General features: G+C 33.0%; 1 protein-coding gene across 1 annotated transcript in view; it reads right to left on the bottom strand.

The window, feature by feature from the left end:
- The window catches only part of LOC136986986 (uncharacterized), a 461,301-nt gene that overhangs the window by 80,528 nt on the left and 359,410 nt on the right, over positions 1–21,363 (bottom strand). The window lies entirely within an intron of this gene.

Raw genomic sequence — 21,363 nt, 5'->3', positions numbered from 1 at the left:
GATAGTTCCAGATTTTTGCAATTAACATATTAATATATAAAGTTTTAATCACCGGTAATTAACGTCACAATAATGTCCAATAATCTGTAACACTATTACAGTAATTTTATCCAGTTTTCAGAGATTTTAATACTTAGCCTTTTGTTTATACAATTATTATGTTTACTCTTAATTATCTCAACGCTCTGTTTAAATTTTCTATGATATACTTTCTTTTCTTTGTGTAGGATCTGTATATCGGATTTATCAATGTTGCAATTATTCATCAGGCAGTGATCATGAAATACTGTGTTTATACGGTTATATTTTAAATCTGATATATGTTCTTTAACACGTATTTTAAGTTTTCGCTTTGTCTCACCTATGTAAAAACTATTGTTTTCGCATGTGCAAGGCGATATTTCTCTAAGTCTTGATATTGTATCTGGAAACGAATGAATTTTTTTAAATTTGGTAAAATGGAATTTTAGATAAAATGAATTTATAACGTTCCAATTATTAAACATTATATACGAATGTAATTTACTTATGTAAACTAAGAATATAGGAATTGTTTGGAATCAATTTGAAAGTCTAATTGATGAAAATTCTGTTAACTTTGGTTCTATTTACCAAATTAAAAATTCATTCGTTTCCATATACAATTTCAAAACTTAGATTAAATCAAACAAATACACTTTTGTTTACTATTCGTTTATTTACGTAAACAGCAATAGGCGTTTAGTAATATTCTGGATTAAATTAAAAGCACGCTATATCTATTTCACATATCTTCCATTGGTAAAGGACATGTTCTGTGCTCAAGTGAAAATATTCTTTGATTAGAAATGCGTTTAAAAATTCTAAATAATTAAGAACAACCGGTAAGTGCACTCAGCTAATTTTCTTTTATTTGATACGCGGCAATTACAGCGATAAGATCTACATGGTAGGTAAATTTCGATTAATTTATAGGAGTCAGAGTCAGCTGTTAAAGAGATAGGCAAATAAATGACGATCAACATCATTCGTACGTGATAAGCTTTGCAGATGCAAATCGGAATCGGGTCTAATTCCCATAGCTTTACACTCGCATCTTATTGAGAGACAATCTGGTTGTTGTTCCTAATATCCAATATCTAATTATATCTAAATAGGCATAATCGGAGTTAACAAAAATTTTACTGTTAGTGGCATTTACAATGTTTTTTAAAAAACTTATCTGTACCCTCAAAATTAAGCCGCTTTTGCTTTTTTTATAATAATAACAATAATAATATAAAAGTTATTTTTAATAGCATCTCATGACAGATGGCACCACACACAATTTAACTTTCATCTAGAGTCGGCCCACCAGTGGCCATGCTGTTCCGTTTCCTGAACACTAGAAGTTCGGTCGTGGGTTCACGCCTCGTGGAGTTTTCGGGTTTTCTCCACGTCTGTAACGCCTGAATAGGGGCCAATTACCCTTGAAAGACCTCCCGGAAGGCATATTCCCCGCGTAACAACCATCATAAACGCATACAACTACTATTACATGACAATTACGTCACACTTTACCACGAGGCGATATAGCCTAGAAGTTTATGCCTAACTAGCCGATACAAGACAAGACATCTGGAGTCATAGTGTTTTATAACTTACTTATTTTATAATTGAGAAGCACAGCAAAATAATTCCGAGTGCAGAGTCCTTTCCAGCTTTTTTTTTCCTGTTTCAACATTATCGGTTTGTCTGATAATTTCTGGATCTCTTTTATATGAAATTAATAATCATTTTTTACTTTATTGCACTTCTCATTAGTATAAATTAATACCCTCCTGTTACTAAGAGCTTAACAAAGTCTTATACTGTATATGTTTAATATAAGTAATTGAATTTTTCAATTTTATTTCTAGATATACTGTATTTACGTTTCAACAATAAAATTAACGAAAAATTATCAGTATTTATATATTATTTACAAGAAAAGAAAATTTTGATCATAAATTAAATCATAATATGACGAAATGTTATCAGCACATTAGGTCGTTAAATTATAAATAACGCTTAGGCAAAATATAATACTTCTTAACTCATTGCTGCAGCGATCAAGGATCAACCATACGAGGGAATCTGTAGCGTAGTACCTGTCGTAAATTGAAAAATCCTAAAACCTCATATAAAGTTTCGTAAAAACACATATATAATATACATATTCATAGTAATCGTGTATATAATATATATACATATATACGAGGGCTGTTTTTCAACCTCCGATGTTCCATTAAAAAAGGCAAGTGTAAATAACAAAATGAATTTATTACCAAAAGTTAGGTACAAACATGGTTACTTTACCACATAATCACACGAAGCTTGAGGCATTTGTCATATCTGTGGAGGAGCTTTCCCATCCGCTTGTCACGAATGTTTTCGCCAGTGAATTGAGATGGCCTTAACAACGTTGTTTTGAAGATCGTCATTAGTCTCAAACCTCTGCCCTGCTAGCTACGTTTTCAGTTCAAGAAAGAGGTGGAAGTCTTCACACTTAAAAAGTTCCAAGCTGGGTGGAAGTCTGAAAGGCGGAAGTCTTCACCGCCTGTAAACACCCAGCATATAGCCCCGATTTACCGCCGAACGACTTCCACCTCTTTCCTGAACAGAAAAAGTTGCTAGGAGGTCAAGGTTTCGAGACTAATGACGATCTTCAAAACAACGTCAACGCCATCTCAAGTCATTGGAGCAACATTCTATGACAAGGGGATGGAAAAGCTCGTCCATAGATATGACAAATGCCTCAATCTTCACGGTGATTATGTCGAAAAGTAACCACGTTTGTACATAATTTTTGGTAACAAATTCATGGTCTTTACACTTGTCTATTTTATGGACTATCGGAGGTTGAAAAAAATAGCCTACGTATATACACACGTTCTTAGTAATCATACAAATACACGTATATATATATTTATGTCTATACGTGTGTTTATATGTGTATAAATTAACACACCAATTGCATTTGTCACCCCTCAAATCAGAAAAATATCCCTGGAAAACGTTTTCTGAAAGAAACATTAATTCAGGTGACTGCCTCAGTTGGCGTACACATACGACGAATCCGTATTTGAGTTCATTGCCGTTGAATCTGTTAGTCGTTTCATACACAGTAAATTATATTTAGCGACAGGTTGCGCCCACTTACGTAATATCTGTTTAGAAATAATTTTCGTTTCATTCAAATTTTCTGAATATAAAAGTATCATTACTATTGTATTCGACTATATTCAATTCTATCTCTGTAATAAAAGTTATAGAAACATATAATAGCGGCTTTTAATTTTGTATTTATGTACTTTTATGTAACACGGAAGGTCAAGTAGAAGTGCTTTTTTCGGACGGTATCTTTTAAATCGCTACAACGTTGCTACTTCCTTACTATATTAGGGTCATCACGCCAAATGAACAATCTAACACATTTTCAAATTCTTTATTCCTCTACTTACAAAATTTAAAAAATTAAAATGCGTGACATTGGGCACTTGGTGTTTTAAAATCTTACGTAAAATAACCTTCGTAGTTATATAAATCAAATACTATAATATAATATAAGGGTAAAAAGTACGGAAGAATCTAAAAATCATAATGTTAATTTTTGCCCGAGCAACGCCGGGCTCAACTGCTATTATATAATCAATAACTAATTTTAAATAAATCCTTATTCTATTTAAAGATTTTCAAGACTTTCCGAAGTTCTGAACTCTAATAAAAGAAGATGGTGACAATTCAAGTAGAGTCGCTCTATCATTCAAATACGGGCATTTGTCTCAGATGTTTTTTAAGAGATTATTTTTCCACTTCCTTGATATGGGGTGTAGATCCTCTCGATCCTTGTCTTTGTAAGGATTGTAAACCTTATGGTAATTTTCACACATTTCTAACAAAGATATATATTCCGTCTATCGAATTATTTTTATGGTTGGTATTTTTTATATTAACTTCAATGATGATCTCCAATATCCAAGATTATGTTCCGTGCAAGGGAGTTTTTTCATTATTCGGTCAAGATGTCATTTTTCTGAAATTGGCATGGGCTAATTTGGCATTTATTATTTCATTCACTTTCAGTTGGATAAAAAGATATAAGTTGAATCCAGCCATGAAATTAAGAAATCTGACTCATTCGGAAGAAGTTAACCTTTTCATTAAATTTCGTAGAATGTGGCTCTTCTTCTTATTAATTATATTCGATATCTTAATTTTGTTTCAAGTTATAAGTATAGTTGTTTTTTTATAGTAGTTACGAAAGAAATTCACGGTATCCATATGAAGGATTATTCTGTACGATTTGGTCTAGTGTATTTTTAATGTACGCCGCTGGAATAGCCTTTCATTTCTTTCTAGTTTTGATATTTATTCATACGATCTTAAGAGCAGAGTTTCTCAGATTAAGGAAAACGCTATTTCTTCTTCGTCCTAACGATTCGCGTATCGAATTTAAATTAGAAATGCTCATGACTCAACACGCAGATCTTTGGACAATCAAGGAAACCCACAACTCCGTTCTAGATATTCCAATGACGATTACTTATCTTGCTATCTTGCTACTAACGAGTCTTAGTTACTACTCATCACTGTTTATAGAAATGGATATGTATATGAAATACAGTTCAATTTTGACATCTGTTGGTTTAAGCATTGGTTGTGTTATCACTGCTTTTCTTTTTTCTTCCGGTGTTGGAGTGGTAAGTTCTATTAAATACCTTTACAATTTGGTAATGTTATAATAAAGGAAAATATTTCTTTGCGTGTAGACGGAAAATACGTTTCAAGACATTAGAAGGTTTGCGGAATGTAAACTTAAACCTGAAAAAAAATTGAAGGTAAGTTTAATTTTGCTTTTAGATAAACCGGAATTGTTAAACATTAATAAACTGTGAAATTTCCGATCTGCAAAAGATTTTAAACTTTATGAAAAGATTTGGAAAAGTTGCTTTAAGAATGTCAATGTTTGGATTTGTAGAAATCAACAAAAAATTTCCTATCAAGGTAATTATAGTCGAAATGTTTATTTACAATTATTTAGTGACTAAAAACATTTTAAAATTTTCAGATGGCCAGCGCATTGCATTCTACATTTGATGAACTTGTGAATTTCAGAAGTGTTGAAGAGAAGACTAACAAATGTATTCAACGTTTCACTGTTAACAGCACGATCAATCCACGAGCAATATCCTACTAGAACATGAACAATCTCAAACTTGTAAAAACTTTGACCGATTTACATCAAATGTTTTTGTAGTTACTCCTTAGCCGATATCTTCTGCAAAATGCGATCATATAAAGTTTTTTGACTTCGTCCTCTTGACAATTAGCATACCATTGTTATGTTTACTGCGATTATAGTTAAACTTTCAAAATTGTCTTCATTTTAATCTTTCTGCTGTGCTTATTTTTCGGTCAAACAGCGCTAGTATTATCGCTAGGTAATTAGTGAGTTAAAATTACTCAAGAAACAAAGAGATTTATAATTATTAACAGAAATTTAATTTTGTTTATTTGTTTTGTCGAAACTGTGTCTTCTTTTTCTTGTTTTGTTTGGTGTCACAACTTGGTGAATTTATAGACACTTGGCAAATTCATCTATTTAATCCATAATCTTACAGAGACGCGTTTCGGGCTATCGCTCCTCTTCAGTCTGTTACGTAATGTACAGTACATGTGTTGCATCCGGTGGGCCTCTGTCCGGCTCCTTCCGCACTACGTTTTCCCACTTACATTCCCCTCCTTGCTAACTTGATTGCTTTTCCCGCATGTCTCACAGCGTGTGCAGCATTCCAGGAGGGAGAAGTTACACGCTGTGAGACATGCGGGAGAAGCAGTCAAGTTAGCAAGGAGGGGAATGTAAGTGGGAAAACGTAGTGCGGAAGGAGCCGGACAGATGCCCACCGGATGCAACACATGTACATTACGTAACAGACTGAAGAGGGGCGAAAGCCCGAAACACGTCTCTGTAAGATTATGGATTAAATAGATGAATTTGGCAAGTTCTATAAATTCACCAAGTCGTGACACCAAACAAAACAAGAAATTTAATTGTTACACAAACCCAGTTTTTTTCTTAATTATCAATCCTGCTCCTGGTCTTAGTGATGCAATCGTAATTAATTACTATTGCGTAAAAATTAATTATTAGTCAATGTTAAATTTGTCCAAAACTTATCACGATTTCCTAGAGAGTAACTATGAAAAGACCCACCAGTGGCCAAGCGGTTCCGTTCCCTAAACACTGGGAGTTCGGTCGTGGGTTCGTACCTCGCCCGGACGAGCTGGCCACGTGGAGTTTTCCGGGTTTTCTCCACGTCTCCTAAAGCCTGAATAGGGGCCAGTTACCCATAAAAGACCTCCCGGAAGGCATTATTTCCCGCTCCTAGCATATGGCCAAGCGGCAAAAATGAATCGTACGATCGCAGCATTAAAGAGAAAAGTACTCGAAGCTAAATGCTTCCATATTAACCCACACAACGAATAGGTATAGTAGCTATGAAAAATTGCATCCACATCTATGTTTTAACGTTTGTCCTTATTACTTTTCGCCCCAGCAGCACCAAAATATCTGCAATTATTTTAGTAAGAATAGTTTTGATAGTAACAATGAGATTTATTTTAATATTTGTATAAAATATTTATCATGCTGATCTCATTCGTTTAGGTCACATTTGTTTATTAAATGTACTTAAATGTAAATAAATTATAAATTTATATTACTTTAAATTCCTGTATCCGAAAAGACAAGTTACAGTATATACGAAATAATTTTCCTACAGTATTTAGAATTGATGAAAGAAAAAAGCAGTTATACTTTTGTCAAAGTAATGAAAGCTACATGAATTCAGTACAAATTATTTTCGGACTCACAAAATCTCTTTTGTACATTAAAAAAAATTCTGGACGACATTATTAAAAAAAATTATGATTAATTTAATCTTTAAAATTAAAAACAGAATATATTCATGTCAGTAACACGAACTTTTATCTACAATCATGAATTCCGAACCAAATGTTTTTAAAGCGAAAAAAAATATATATATATATATATATATATAATCGAATAAATAATATTTTGCTTATTCATGTAATTTTTTTAATTAATAAAAACATACAAATATTCGATTATCCATAAAAATGACTGTTAATACACGATGAGATTTCGAATAAATTATAATTAAAAACATCATAATTCGTTGTTTTTACATAAGGGCCGCAAAAACGCGCAGAAATGGTGAATAATTATAAAGTTCCAAAGTCGGATATTTCGAGGTCAACTCGGATCGGGAACACGTGTTGGTGATGAAGACCAGACACGTGTAAACATCAACAACCATAGCCCGTTATATAATAAACACGCCAAACAATATGCCAAATTCTTGGGCTATGTAAAGGCTATAATTAAATATTAAAAATTAATTAATTTGACTATAGGTAGGCAGTTATGCTGCCATCTCGTATTAAATTTAATGACCAATTCCAGAGATGGCAGCATAACTGCCTACCTATAGTCAAATTAATTAATTTTTAATATTTAGTTATAGCCTTTACATAGCCCAAGAATTTGGCATATTGTTTGGCCTGTTTATCAGACATATGATTTTTTTGTTTTCTGCAAATCGAATTCGCATTCCAGGTTGATTCATTCCGTGCTAGAAGAAAAGATGAAGATGATTCACATTCCTTAACAATGTATATTGTGTAATTTTCTTTAAAGAAACGTAATACATAAAACATTTTAGTATTTTTTCGGCATAGAACGCATTATCATATTTTACATTAATTTATATGAGGAAAATAGTTTTGCTTAACGTGCGTTTCGCATTACGAGGAAAGTTCTGGAACGAATTATGCTCGTTAAGCGAGGTTCCATTATATAGCTGAAGACGTAAGAAAAAAGTGTGACGATGAAATAGTGGTGTTTGCAGAGGAGCGATAAAAAGAGAGAAATCGATTGAGGTGTTTGGTCTATGGTTCATCTCGGGCTTCAATAGATTAAGGACAAACACGAAGTATTTAAAACAAGCATATAGTTCATTTCTTTACTTTTCTCCATTTATCTGTGGGTTTACATAGATGAATGCCAACAACGTTCAGCATAATAGTTAATTCCTCCTATAGTTTTACCTAATTTTTACTGTAAATAAGATATAAAGTAAAAAGTTTTCCATCTATTATAAATTTATGTTCGTTTGAAAAACTAATCGTTAGTTCGACTAACAAGTCATAAGTATCAACTGAATTAATATCATATTTTGAAAATCGAATTTGCAATTTAACGTATGAATTTCTGTTAGAAACTAATTTACTATTTTAAAAGTTACAACTTACTCTTATAAGAAATGTTTTTTTTGATGTAAAAGAATCCTCCGATATTCAGACCAATTGGAAATCTTTCAAATCTCTTCATGAACTTCAAGATCTAGGAAAGAAGAAACACTTCGACATGGGCTCTACTGTTATTAGAAATAAGATCAACTTACCTTCAATTTGTATACAACAGGAAACTTAGCCGAAGAAAGGATATTACAATCACAGTAATTACCATAAATGTGCAACAGGAAAAAATCGATTTATTAATGAACAACAATAATTATAAATATTATGCGAAATAACGAATATTAACTAACTGCAGCAGTAATTCTGGATAGTATATAAATTAGTGAAAGACCTCCAAATAACAATACAATGGAAACGATTATCCAAACTATTTTCATGGCTGGATCCAAATCAAACATCATTGCAACGAATAAAGAAAGACAAGTAAAATAAATATAAAAGCCATAAACAATGGAAAAAAGAATCTCTTCAGTTTCATTTATTTTCTGAATGAAAAACCATAAGTGAAAGTGATTCTGAATGACTTTTTCAAATCGATAAGCATTTTCGTTTAGTTTTCCAACGATCTGGATGAATGAATAGTTCAAACGCTCAAATGAATAGTGTAACAGAAGCAATACCGTTATCATAAATAATATAAAGCTGAGAAGAAAACTGTTTACGTATATATGTAAGAGAGATATATTTATATGACAGAAAAGAATTTCAAATGAAGAGGAATTTGTAAAACAAGGATAAAGATAAAAATCTATATACAATATTTCAATTATAATAAAAACTAACCATGTTACTAATATGAGCATGGAGAGAAGAAGTATTTTTCCTACGATATGATAATCAACAGTATCAAAATATTCATTCGGATCCGGGAAATTATTTTTTCGAAAGAAAATGAAGAATAAAGAACAAAATTCAATTATCATAATATATATTGATACGAAAAATATATTTGTATTGATCAACAATTTCACGACTTCCTTACAAAAAGAAAAGAATAAAAGATTTAAAAAAAATCGAAATGTACTGATAGAATGAATAACACTTGGATTTGAATTTTGTCTTCTTTATATTCTGTTCTTCGATGTAACTGATTCCAAATATACGAAAAATCTTCTGGATAACGTATAAGTTCTCCATGTGTATAGATTTATAGTATACATATATTTTTGTGAGATGCAAAGCTCTATCTATTTCATTGAGCTCTGTCGAAATGTTCAACTTAAGATTTCTTTCGTGTTTTACATTTTAATCTAATGGATGTAGCATTAAAAGCCATATAAAAATCATAAATAACTGCTTACAAAAGCATTAAGCTAATGGATGCACTTAAATCGTTGGAATAATATTAATATTAAATTACCTAATGGAATAAAATGTAATATGCCTTTTATAGAATGAATTTTTCTGGTTATTGCTTATAATTCAATAACAGGAAATTGGTTTTGCAAGTAGTAATTTTAATGCATTAATGATTACGTACTCGCTGTAAGGACAATTTGAATTAGCAGAAATTCATAACGAATCAATTCGAAATTCCTAAATATATTTTTTAAAATACAAAGTTTCAGGCAATTAAATTATAAATATACATGAACGTCAATGAGTAGAATGATCGAAAGTAAATAAACTGATTTCGTTTTTACTCATTTTTCTCTCTTTCTATCCTGAGTTTGCTGCGAGAGACGTTTTGGTACCATCCCGGTAAGATCGTAACGAGATGGTGCAAAAATGGCTCTCTATTTTGATAACGTTCAAAAAGGATTGCACCAAATAGTGACTCAATGATATGGTACGGTTTTGGTACCATACCATTGTCGGTTCGGCCAGGCTGACAACGGGGGCAATCGAATGATGTGGGACAAGGCTTGACATATTCCGGTTAGATAGGATATAAAAATTTATTGGGTAATTGCTCTCCCGAATTTGATCCCGAGGCACTCAGAGCCACAGGATGACGCGTTGTTCATGTAATCTCTTTGGTCTTCTTTTCTCGTGCCTACACTGTCTAAATGAAAACTTGTTTTTGGATATTTTAATGGGTTTGGATATGTTAATGGATATTTTAAAACTGGCTTTAAAATATCCATTATCCCTATCAGTTTTTCAAATTTTTTTTAATAACCTATCTTACTTACTGTCAGATTATGAATGTAAGGTCCTCGAATTGGCAATAAACAAACCCGTTCATTTACGCTAAATCTTATATTCTATAGTGCGTTTCATCAACTGTTGGAGCTGGTCTGTAGAGTTGATGTTCCCGGTGCAGTCGATCGAGATGTTTCTATAAGGTTCGGGAAATCCGGTGACGAAGTGTTGAAAACGAAAATACTCTAAGATAGAATGGTAAAGTTAGGAATGAACAGTCCATACGTACAGCACTGAAGACTAGTCGGATAACTCCCAACGTGAGACAGAAGAATGTTCGCCTTTGTTCTTGTGATCCTTTAAAGGATTTTTCCCCGGATCTCTAGTTTTCCAATTGATCTGTTTCTTGTATCTAGATAGATAACAGACCATTTCGAGCTACGAAGAGTCAAATTCCACATTGCGTTTTAGTCGATCAAGGGAAATTAATCGCACTTTGAAACTCCTGCTAGTATTTTACTATTGTTTCGAATTCTTGTAAGTCTGACACATAACTCCGCGTTAAATCTCTTTTCAAGATTCTTTAAAAACGTTTATTCTCTCGTCTAATAAATTTATTCATTCCCGATTTTAATTGCGGGACATAAATGCTGCAATTCTGAAGGCTGCAATATTCGTTGTTTGATATTGTTAATCAATTCCTAATCGCTTAACTCTTCTATCAGAAATTTGCCAGTGGTCATATCTAAACGAACGTTATTGGTAACATAGATTTCTTTCACCAGTTCTTTCAATCTAATTGCAGGAAATGTTCTCATCAATATTCTTAAACAGATCAAAAGATCCTTAGGTGACCCAAACTCATTCACATGTTGTATTGGGAGATGTGTTTTCAATCTGATCCAGTTTAATAACATTTTCAATAAATCTTTAACAACATTCAATTTATAGATTTCATACTGTTCGTGATCACCCAAGACGGCTCCGTATCGAAGGAGTAATATCAGTAACTTGGGATTATTACAAGTAACAGCGTATTGACACCAATAATATAAAACGTCGGAGTAAATTAAGCTGCAATCTGCTAGTCGATGACCATGCCATAGAAACCGACAAGAATTTGAATGATTCAAAAAGTACCGAAAACACTGGAATGCTTCTTGTTTCCAGTATCCACGGTGAAAAATCAGCATGCATTGAGCAGTGCTACGATAAACTTTATGAAGAATTTTGGAGATTTACTCACTGTTCTTGATTTTCCATTTGTAACATTTTAATGCGATAATTCAAAGTATAAATTCTTCAGAATCACCATAGTTTTCACTATTGCATTCGTAAAATTCGATGATTTTCCTTAATCTATCTTCTTTCTCTTCATAGACGTCAGAAGAAAACAGCAACTTCAATAATATCGGTGACACTCTGCTATAGTTTGTTCTTGACATTTTACTACACGTAAGTTCTTAAGTCTATAACATAAACCAAGATTCCTTTGAAGAACAATTTTAAATTGAAATTTTATTCGAATTCGTTTTAATTTGAATTAATTCTATTTTTACTTTCATTTTATGTGCTTGATATATTTTACATATTTAAAAAAATTTTTTAAGGTTTCATAATATTTTATTTTGATTTTGATGACACGTTCCATAAATATTTTAAAAAATTATAAAAGATAATTATTTTTTTTTACTGAAAACGAATGAACTTTAGCGAATTCTGTAAAGATTGTTTTTGTTAGGGAGATTGTTTTTGCTTTTGTTTCTGTAAAGATTGTTTTTGGTCAAGTTTAACGCAAGGGGCCGCGATATAAAAAACGAAAGCTGTAAAGGTTGTAAAGCAAGCAAGGTGTCAAAGATTCTGTAAAGTGCTAGAAAGTGCTCTATACCAATGCAGTGGACAGGATTATTTATGACTAGCGGGTGGGCCCGGCGTTGCTCGGGCAAAAGTAACAATACCGAAGATTAAGATTATTACCTTATCCATTTTCACAGAATGCAAGAATTGGGTCCCCTTGTTTCCAGACTAATTACAGAATTTTTAGATGGGTCTAAAAATATGTTTGATTTCCTGCAAAAACGAAAAAAACTGCATCTGCGTCTTGCATGTCGCTTTCTCTTAACAATTCCATTGTTGAAAATTTCATTATTACGTAACACTTCCATTGTTGACACTTCCATTGTTACATAACACTTCCATTGTTGATGGAAGTGTTAAGCCTTAATCCTGTCCCTCTCCCCAGTGGGGAGGAATTTCGAAAAATCTCTTCTTAGTGTACGTTCTCGTGACGTATCCTAACTGTGTACCAAATTTCAACTTTTAACTCCTAACCGTTTGGGCTCTGCGCTGATTATTATTATTATTATTATTATCATCAACTCGTCTCGATTATATATATATAGATTATGTTCAGAGTCCCATAGGTAAGATGTGAACTCCGAATGAGGGGGTTTCCACCCAAGAGTTGTTGACTTTTAGTACGAGCAAAAAAATCAAGATAACCATACCTCTACATGTGACTCTTTGAGAGATATATTCCTCCGAAATCACATCATGTTTACATGGTTTTCTCAAAGTCTGTAACGCCTAAATAGGGATAGTTTCCCTTAAAAAGACCTCCCGGAAGGCATCCCTATAGGCAGATCCTCTAAGTGATGCGTTGCCATAACCAAACAAACAAACTTTCGAATGAATTATATAACAAAGTAAATTCTCTTATCGGAATTAAGAGAAAGCTCGCCAGAAAATTATTTGCGTATAAAATAATAAGACAGATGAATTAACAGGAAAGAATTTCGAATGAAGATGCATTTCTGAAGCAAGATTAAAATCTATACATAATATTTGAATTATAATGAAAGTGGTCCAAGTTAGAAACGTAACCATAGACAGAAAAGTTATTTTTCCAGCGACATTATAATCGTCAGCATAAATGTATTCATTCGGATCCGGAAAACTAGTACTTCGAAAAAAATTTAATGGAAAGCACAAGATGCGATTATTATAATGACAACAGATGCAAACAAGATATTTGAACTTGATAGTAATTTTAGGCTATCCTTACTGATATCACCACTAAATATGGATAAGGAGTAAATTAAAAGATAAAGAAAAGTTTTGATAATGTGCTGATAGAATGCATACAACTTGGATTCTACACTGCCAATAAAATTTCTACACGATGAAGGCAAAATTTCTAGGCGGCATCCAAAAAACACGAAATTTACATGAAAGGTACAGTACAACATGCTGGGATATTCAAATGATTAGCATTTCAATGCATGCTCGCAATGCAAGTAGGAGTAAGGTCACGTACAGTCTGTATAAAATGGAAGATTGTAGAATTCTGGATTTTCATATAAAAATCACATTCGCACGTTTGTTCCTTGTGTAAAGGTTATGTTATACCTCGTGTAAGGAGAAATGCCTACCAGTACAGGTCAGTGTTTGATCGTGGTAGAAGCATAGATTACTGGGACTGCGGTTTATCGTTCTATGCCATTGATGCTCGCGTTGGTCGTGATCCTATGACTGTCACGAGAATATGAAATTGATGGATCCAGGAGGGCCATACAAAATGTTGTGCCAGGTCTCAATGGCCCATAGTAACGCCCGAGAGGACAAGCATCTTTTCCACATGGCCTTGCCTGATTGTACAGACACGTCACATACCATGAGTCAATTACTTGTGTTGTTTTCAAAACAACAAGTGCCTGCACAAACAGTGCGACGATGTCTGCAACACCACAGATTTTCGGCACAGCAACCATTGCTGCGAATTCTCTTGAGGCTGTAGCAGAGAGGCGCGCCTACAATGGTGCGTTCAACGACTAATATGGACGCAGGAGTGGCGTCACATCGTCTATTTAGATAAAGCCCGGTTCTGCGTACAGCATCAAGATGGCCATATCAGCATGTAGAAGAACCGAGGGGAACGATCATTGCCAGTTTGCATTCATCATCGTCTTGTGGGCCCAGCATCTGGAGTGATGGTATGGGGATGCCATTGAGTACACATCCCGGTCACCTCTTGTTCGCATATCCAATAATTTGGACAGCCGCCGTCACATTTCTGAGGTGTTAAAACCCGTCGCTATGCGCTATCTTCGAGGCCTCCGTCACGCTACCATTCAATAGGACAATACACGACAGCATGTTGCTCATGCTATCCTGACTTTTCTGAATACAGAGGATGTTCGACTGTTGCCTGGCCAGTACGTTTCCCAGATCTGTCACCAATTGAGAACGTCTTATCAGTGGTTGCCGTGAAATTGGCACACCACCACTCGCCAGCCAGTAGGATAGATGAACTTTGGCATACGGGACCAGTGGTGATATTCAGCGGGTTCGCACAGGTTCGGCCGAACCCGTTGTTAAAATTTTCAGTTTTCCGAACCTTGTTAAACACACGGAACATTTCTGGGTTTGTTTTTTTTTTAAAAAAAACATATTAAAATATGCGTATTATACTCTGTAATACTACTAAACTAGAGCCTTATACCCCGTTCGCACCGAGCATTTCAATCTAGATTGTGAGCAAGATCGGGGACTATGTCTTGGTGCGATCTCTCTCTCGACCGTTTCAATCTCGACCGAAACGAGGTTTAATCGCGATCGATTCAAGAGAGTTCTTGAAAGTAGATCCAGTCATAAGAGAGATCCCAGAATACCACGCGCGCGAGATAATACAAGATGGCTGTGGAACACGTGTCGGGTTATGGACAGTAAAAGAAAAAGGACGATGTATCTCGAGAGATGATGACATCTGTCTATAACCAGGAGTACCATTTTGCGGTGAAGAATTTCTCTGCCTAAAAAAAAAAAAAAAGGTTGACAGCACTAAAATACTATTGTTACCTGGTCTTCACCCAGGGTTCGTTAAGTTCCAAATACGCCACTGATTGTTAGATATATCGCAAGAAAAGGTATTGTATTTATTTCTAGCTAAAACTTCTATTTCGTTTGTCGATGATTGTCAGGGAAAAATTTTCTGCTAGCGAACCCCTTGTTAAATATTTCGAATATCACCTTTGTACGGGACATTCCAATTTTCAACACCAGTGTTGAGTGTTGAAGTCAACAGTTTGACGTCATCAACGACGTTCCAACTCGACTACGAAGTGCTTAGTTCCCATGATTCCATTCTCAGCAAGATGGAGGACAAGTATATCATTTCTTCTGCTGTTACAGCATTTTGCAATATTTTTAATGACAATGCGATGATTTCATATAAATGGAAAATGAAACACGACGACGACGATGACTACGAACTGCTACATGTAAATGTAGCAGCTATGGAAGAAAATAAAAAGAGAAAGAAGGCCAAAATAATAGGTTATGTAGAAGAGGTAGTTCCTTTGTATTTCAAGGAAGATTTTAAATCTCACTTTTGTTTGAATCGTTCAACAGTTGAGGTATGTAAAAGTGCTTTAAATTATAATTATCTGTTTAGTTTGTCAAATCTTTACTGTAATTATTTTCACAAAGGATAGAAGTGTTTAATTTTAAAAAATTTAATTGTTTCAAAACTTTAAAATATATATATATATATAATTAGGTAAAGGTATTAGGTATTTTAAGTAAAATTATATACAGTAGAGCGTCGATAAGTGGAATGGCCGGAAAGTGGAACGATTTTCAGTCGGACTGTGTCGTGCTGAATCGAATGTTTTTGATACTAAATTTACTTCTAAAGTATAATTTTCATGTTTTTTATATTCTTTAATATATTTATTTTGTTTGTACAAAATGCAGAAATAATTTTTAACGATACGATAGCCTCGATGATTATTATAAAAATTTTCGTTAGGCTTAAAATCAACGAAAATTCAACACGAAGCGACACGCAACGGAGAAAAATTCAACAGGAAGCGATACGCAACCGAGAAAAATTTGAACATCGGACAGGTTAATGTATTATTTCGTACAAAGTCGGAAACTGGAACAAATCATCAACTGGAAGGACCCCAGTCCCCAATTGGTTCCACTTATCGACGCTCTACTGTATATATATAATTTTACCTAAAATATTTCGCTTATGTGGCAAAAGAAACGATACTTAAGCAGCAGTCATCATTTAAGAAATTTTATTTTTTATTTCAGCATTTGATGCAGATGATTATTTCGAAGCCTAATAAAAGAAAGCCATCAATGAAAAGAGAAGATTCCATAAGAGATAGATTCCATATTACCGTTATGGTTGATTGGCAATCAAGAATCTTTTCGAGGTGTAGCTGACAGATTTGGCATTGGACAGGGCCATGCTCACAGAGAATTTATTGCATTCTGTAAGGATATAATGGAAATAACAGAGAGAGTTATCCAGTGGCCTACAGGAGGAGAAATTGAAAAAACTGTTAACGAATTTAATGAACTGAGAGGGTCCAACAGTTTTCCCGGAGTTTTAGGCTGTATCGATGGAACTCATATTCCATTTACAGCCCCCAAAAATGAAAAGGTTGCACATTTTAATAGAAAAAATTTCACTTCCGTCATTCTACAGGCTGTATGTGACGCAAAATTAAAATTTATAGATGTCTTTGCTGGTTGGCCAGGCTCATCAAATGATGCCAGAGTTTTCCAAAGAAGTCCTCTCTTTCTAAAAATGAAACATAATCCTGAGATGATTCCAGAAAATTATCATTTATTAGGTGATAGTGCATATCCATTATCCAAAAAATTATTAACTCCTTATCGTGATAATGGACACTTAAACTATATAAAAAAATATTATAATAAAATTCTTAGTTCAACTAGAATTGTTATTGAACAAGCATTTGGACAATTATTTGGAAGATTTAGAAGGCTAAAACATCTACATATGTTTCGAAGGGATTTGATTCCAGAAGTAATTATTACTGGATGTGTATTGCACAATTTGTGCATTTTATACAATGATATACCTCCAGATGCTTGTTCTATAAATGATAATTTTCAAACCAGTTCTCCGAATTTTGGAGAAGAATATCAAGATGGAATTAGCAAAAGAGAGAAAATTGCTAATAAAATATATGCCCATCATAATGGTTAAAAATTATCTACTTTTATTATTTTTTTCTGCTAATACCTTAAAATCAAGTTTGTAATTATTGTCGTCTGCTATTATGTTGTGAATTTTTAATCACAATGATACCATGTTCATCTGCATTTATAATACTGTATATAATTTAAAATTTTATTAAATATCTGAACCAGTTTTAGGAAATGTATTAATCATGTATTTAACATTTTGTTATTACTTTTAGTTATTTGTAATTGTGAGTTACATAATTCTAATAAACTTTGTTCATTATTGAAAGTGCTTTGATTTTTTGAATAGATGTATTTTGGTAAATCTTAAATACATTTATTAGTAGTCATCAAAACAAAAAAAATTTTATTAAAATATTTAAACATTTTACATTTTATTTTCGGCCAATTTCAACAAGACATCTGTTAAGTTTTGCATGGCTTTTAGTTTTTCTTCTTCTATTTTTTTTAAATCGTTCCATCGTTGTTCTTCAACTTCTGCTTTCCTTTTGTCTTCTATTTTTTTTTTCTTCTAAATAATTTTTAAACCACAATGGTGGTTCATCACCAGTTCTTCTCTTCTTTCTTGGTCTTTCTGTAGATTCTGCTTCTTCCCTTTGGGAATTTGAGGTACTTGGAGCAGAAATTAAATTTTCATTTTCACAAAAATTTTCAGAGGTACTGGTACCTGGCAAAGAACTTCGAAGGTAATTACCGGGGGGTTCACATTTGACCTATTTCCATAAACTTCGTGAAATTTATGGAAATATTCCCATTTTGTGGCACCACCACCAGACTGTTTTAATCTGTCTACATTTTTCCTGTACGTACACATTAAATTTCGCCATTTAGAATGACATTCTGTAGACTGAAATGCGTACCCACTTTCATTAAGACAATCGGAAATTCTCTGCCACAATTTGGATTTTTGGATTGGTTTGAGGAATTCCTCCTCCATTTCCAATCTTGTTTCTATTAGGAGTAATGTCGCTTGGCGAGTCCATTCATTAGCTTAAAAATTTAAAAAAAATCTTTATTTTGAATTCTTTTATAGTTTGCTATAATTTATTATTTACACAAAATCTTTAACATGATATCTGATATAATATACATAATACTGCATACTGTTTTGGTATTGTCAAGAAAATTTTTTTGAACTATTTAAAAAGAATTAATAATTATAAATTTCAACAGAATGTTCCCATTCATTCATTAAAATAAATATCAAAAAATTAATTTATGAACACTTATTCTAATAAATATATATTGTCTATATTTAATATAAAGCTGTTATTTATGTTTACTTGTTCAATTTAAATTGCATTAATTAAAAGAAAATCTCAATATATAATAATTACAAAGTATCCTTACTGTATATTATTATTTAATATATACTTACCAATTTTTTCTGTTCCAGAAAGTTGTACAGACTGTACATTCGTTTCTGATCTTTCAGAAGTTGTTTGTTCTATCATTAAATATATATGTAAAAAATTAAATAGAGGAATTTTATTAAAATTTATAAAAACAATAATTATCTATTTGGTTAAATACATTTAATTTGTTATTAATATAAAATATGTACAGTACCTGTAGATGCTGAACGCTTCTGATTCTCAGATCGAAGTTTATTTATGTATTCTAGTAAATAATTGTGATCTGACAAAAACAATGAAAAATAAATTTATTGCTTACTTGAAATGATATTCAATTTTTTTTAAATCTTACCTTCCGTCATCATTTTCGCTTGTTTTTCATCAACTATAAAGTGATAAGTTTCGTTGTCCACAGTAACGTGCATCTCCTGCATTGTCGCCATTTTTTATTCAAACGTCGCTCCAATTACCCACAATTCATTGGAAAGTAGCAGTCAACATATCTGTTGAGTGCTGAGTGCGTTGAGTCAGCGCTGACAACAGCGCTACCTCAACGTTGAAAAAAGGAACGAATTTTAACGAACGTTGAGATCAGCGCTGAGTCAGCGTTGGAAATTGGAATGTCCCGATAGCGTTGTAACTGTCATCCAAACTTTATTCGACTCGATGCTCAGCTGCATTACAGCTGTTATCACTGCCAGAGGCGACTGCTCTAAGTACTGATTTCTTGTTGCTTTGTATCTCAAAATTATCTGTAAACTTAATCGCGTTTTCCTCCCATTATCTTGTACAACAAATATGATTCTGCTATTTGCTTTCCTTACTGGTATAGCATTTTTAATGGCCAGCAGTGTAATTTTGTTTTCTTTAAATTCTGTTCTTCAATATAACTATTTCCAAATACAGTAAACCCCCTATAACACGGGTTCATATAACACGGATTCATGTAACACGGCTAAAAAATTGCGATCGTATTCGTATAACACGGTGAAACGTCATCGCCGACTCGTGTCGTGACAGGATTGGTCGAATCTGGACCAATAGCGGATATTGTACAAACCGTTGAGTTTAAACGAGCACTGGACCTACTAAAAAACATTTATTATTCAACGGCCATAAAATTATATTTTTATTAATGATGTCTCCAAAGTTAAGTTATTTTTTCTGCGAAAAATTCGCTGATCAGGAAACACGCCCTCGCCGTTCGATGAGCCGCTCAGCGACGAAACAAGCTTAAGAAATGGCGTTGTCGAACGGTGCACACTCGGTAAGTAATCCTACAATTTTTTGTTTATAGCATAGTTTATATGAATTATTCCCAAAAAATTATACGTGATTTGGAAATGTTGAGTCAAATTAGTCTAGAATCGATTAACTTTATGGAAGAAAACATTTCAAACAACCGTAGCCCCTAAACTGCACATGTGCCGGGCTGTGATTGGCTCATGTATTTAAGTGACTCGTAAAACACGGATTCATATAACACGGAACGTATCTACCGTGTTATAGGGGGACTACTGTATACGAGAAATTTTCTGGATAAAGTACAATTTCTCCACGTAAGTTTATATGTATATTTATGATGCAAATATTGTTCTGAGATACAAAGCATTGTCTATTCTTTCACAGAGTTATATTAAAAATGTTCACTTAAGGATTTTCATGTTTAAAATTTTTAAATTAATGGATATTAGGATTTAAAGTGACATATGTCACGTAATGGTACTGTACATTAATAATTACCAAAGCATAAAGCTTTTGTAATATGTAATTTACGAAAATGGATTCAATTAAAATTTCTGAACTATTTTAAGATAGAATTTATTATTGGAATATAATTTGATAGGTTAATTATAATATTTATGATTGTTGCTCATAATTCTCTGATAGCAAATTCATTTTGCAATTAATGATTTGAATGCACCATCGATAATGTGTTTGCTGTGATTTGAAATTTTATATTCCTAATAAAATCATTATAATCAATACGAAATTCCTAACGAATTATTCCTAAATGCTCACAATGGGAGAGACAGAGTAATATAGTTCTTCATATCAAGGATTGGTGATGACCCATGAAAAATTATTGGATACTTGATCTTCGCGATTTGATCCCGACTCCTCCAAAGAGGTAAGCTGACCTCTTATTCATCGTGACCAATGTCTTCCGTTTTTACCTTATCTAAATGAAAACTAATATAAGAGAATTATTATTTTTTTAAATTTCCATTATTTCTATAAGTGTTTCAGATTAAATATTGGAAAAATACTTATAAATAGAGTTACTCGTATTGGGAAAATATAAATGTTGGAGCCATTACTTATGATGTATTTGGATTCTACATTTCAGTGACTTTATAAACATAGCTGACTGACAAACAATGGAATATTACATACTAAGAATGAATTATAGCGCCCTGTTGGCACTAAGAGGATCTTTCAATCATCTCCATTATTTATCTAGCCATGTATAAAATGAAAGTAACCGGACACTATCTAAACAATGAAAGTCTTAGTTGAAATATGCAAGTTATACAAGTTCGGTCGATTC

Source organism: Centruroides vittatus, unplaced genomic scaffold (assembly GCF_030686945.1).
Source record: "Centruroides vittatus isolate TY-2023 unplaced genomic scaffold, ASM3068694v2 scaffold_1431, whole genome shotgun sequence".
NCBI lineage: Eukaryota > Metazoa > Arthropoda > Arachnida > Scorpiones > Buthidae > Centruroides > Centruroides vittatus.
Note: the sequence above shows the minus strand (reverse complement) of the source record. Positions and strands in the feature narration are given on the sequence as shown.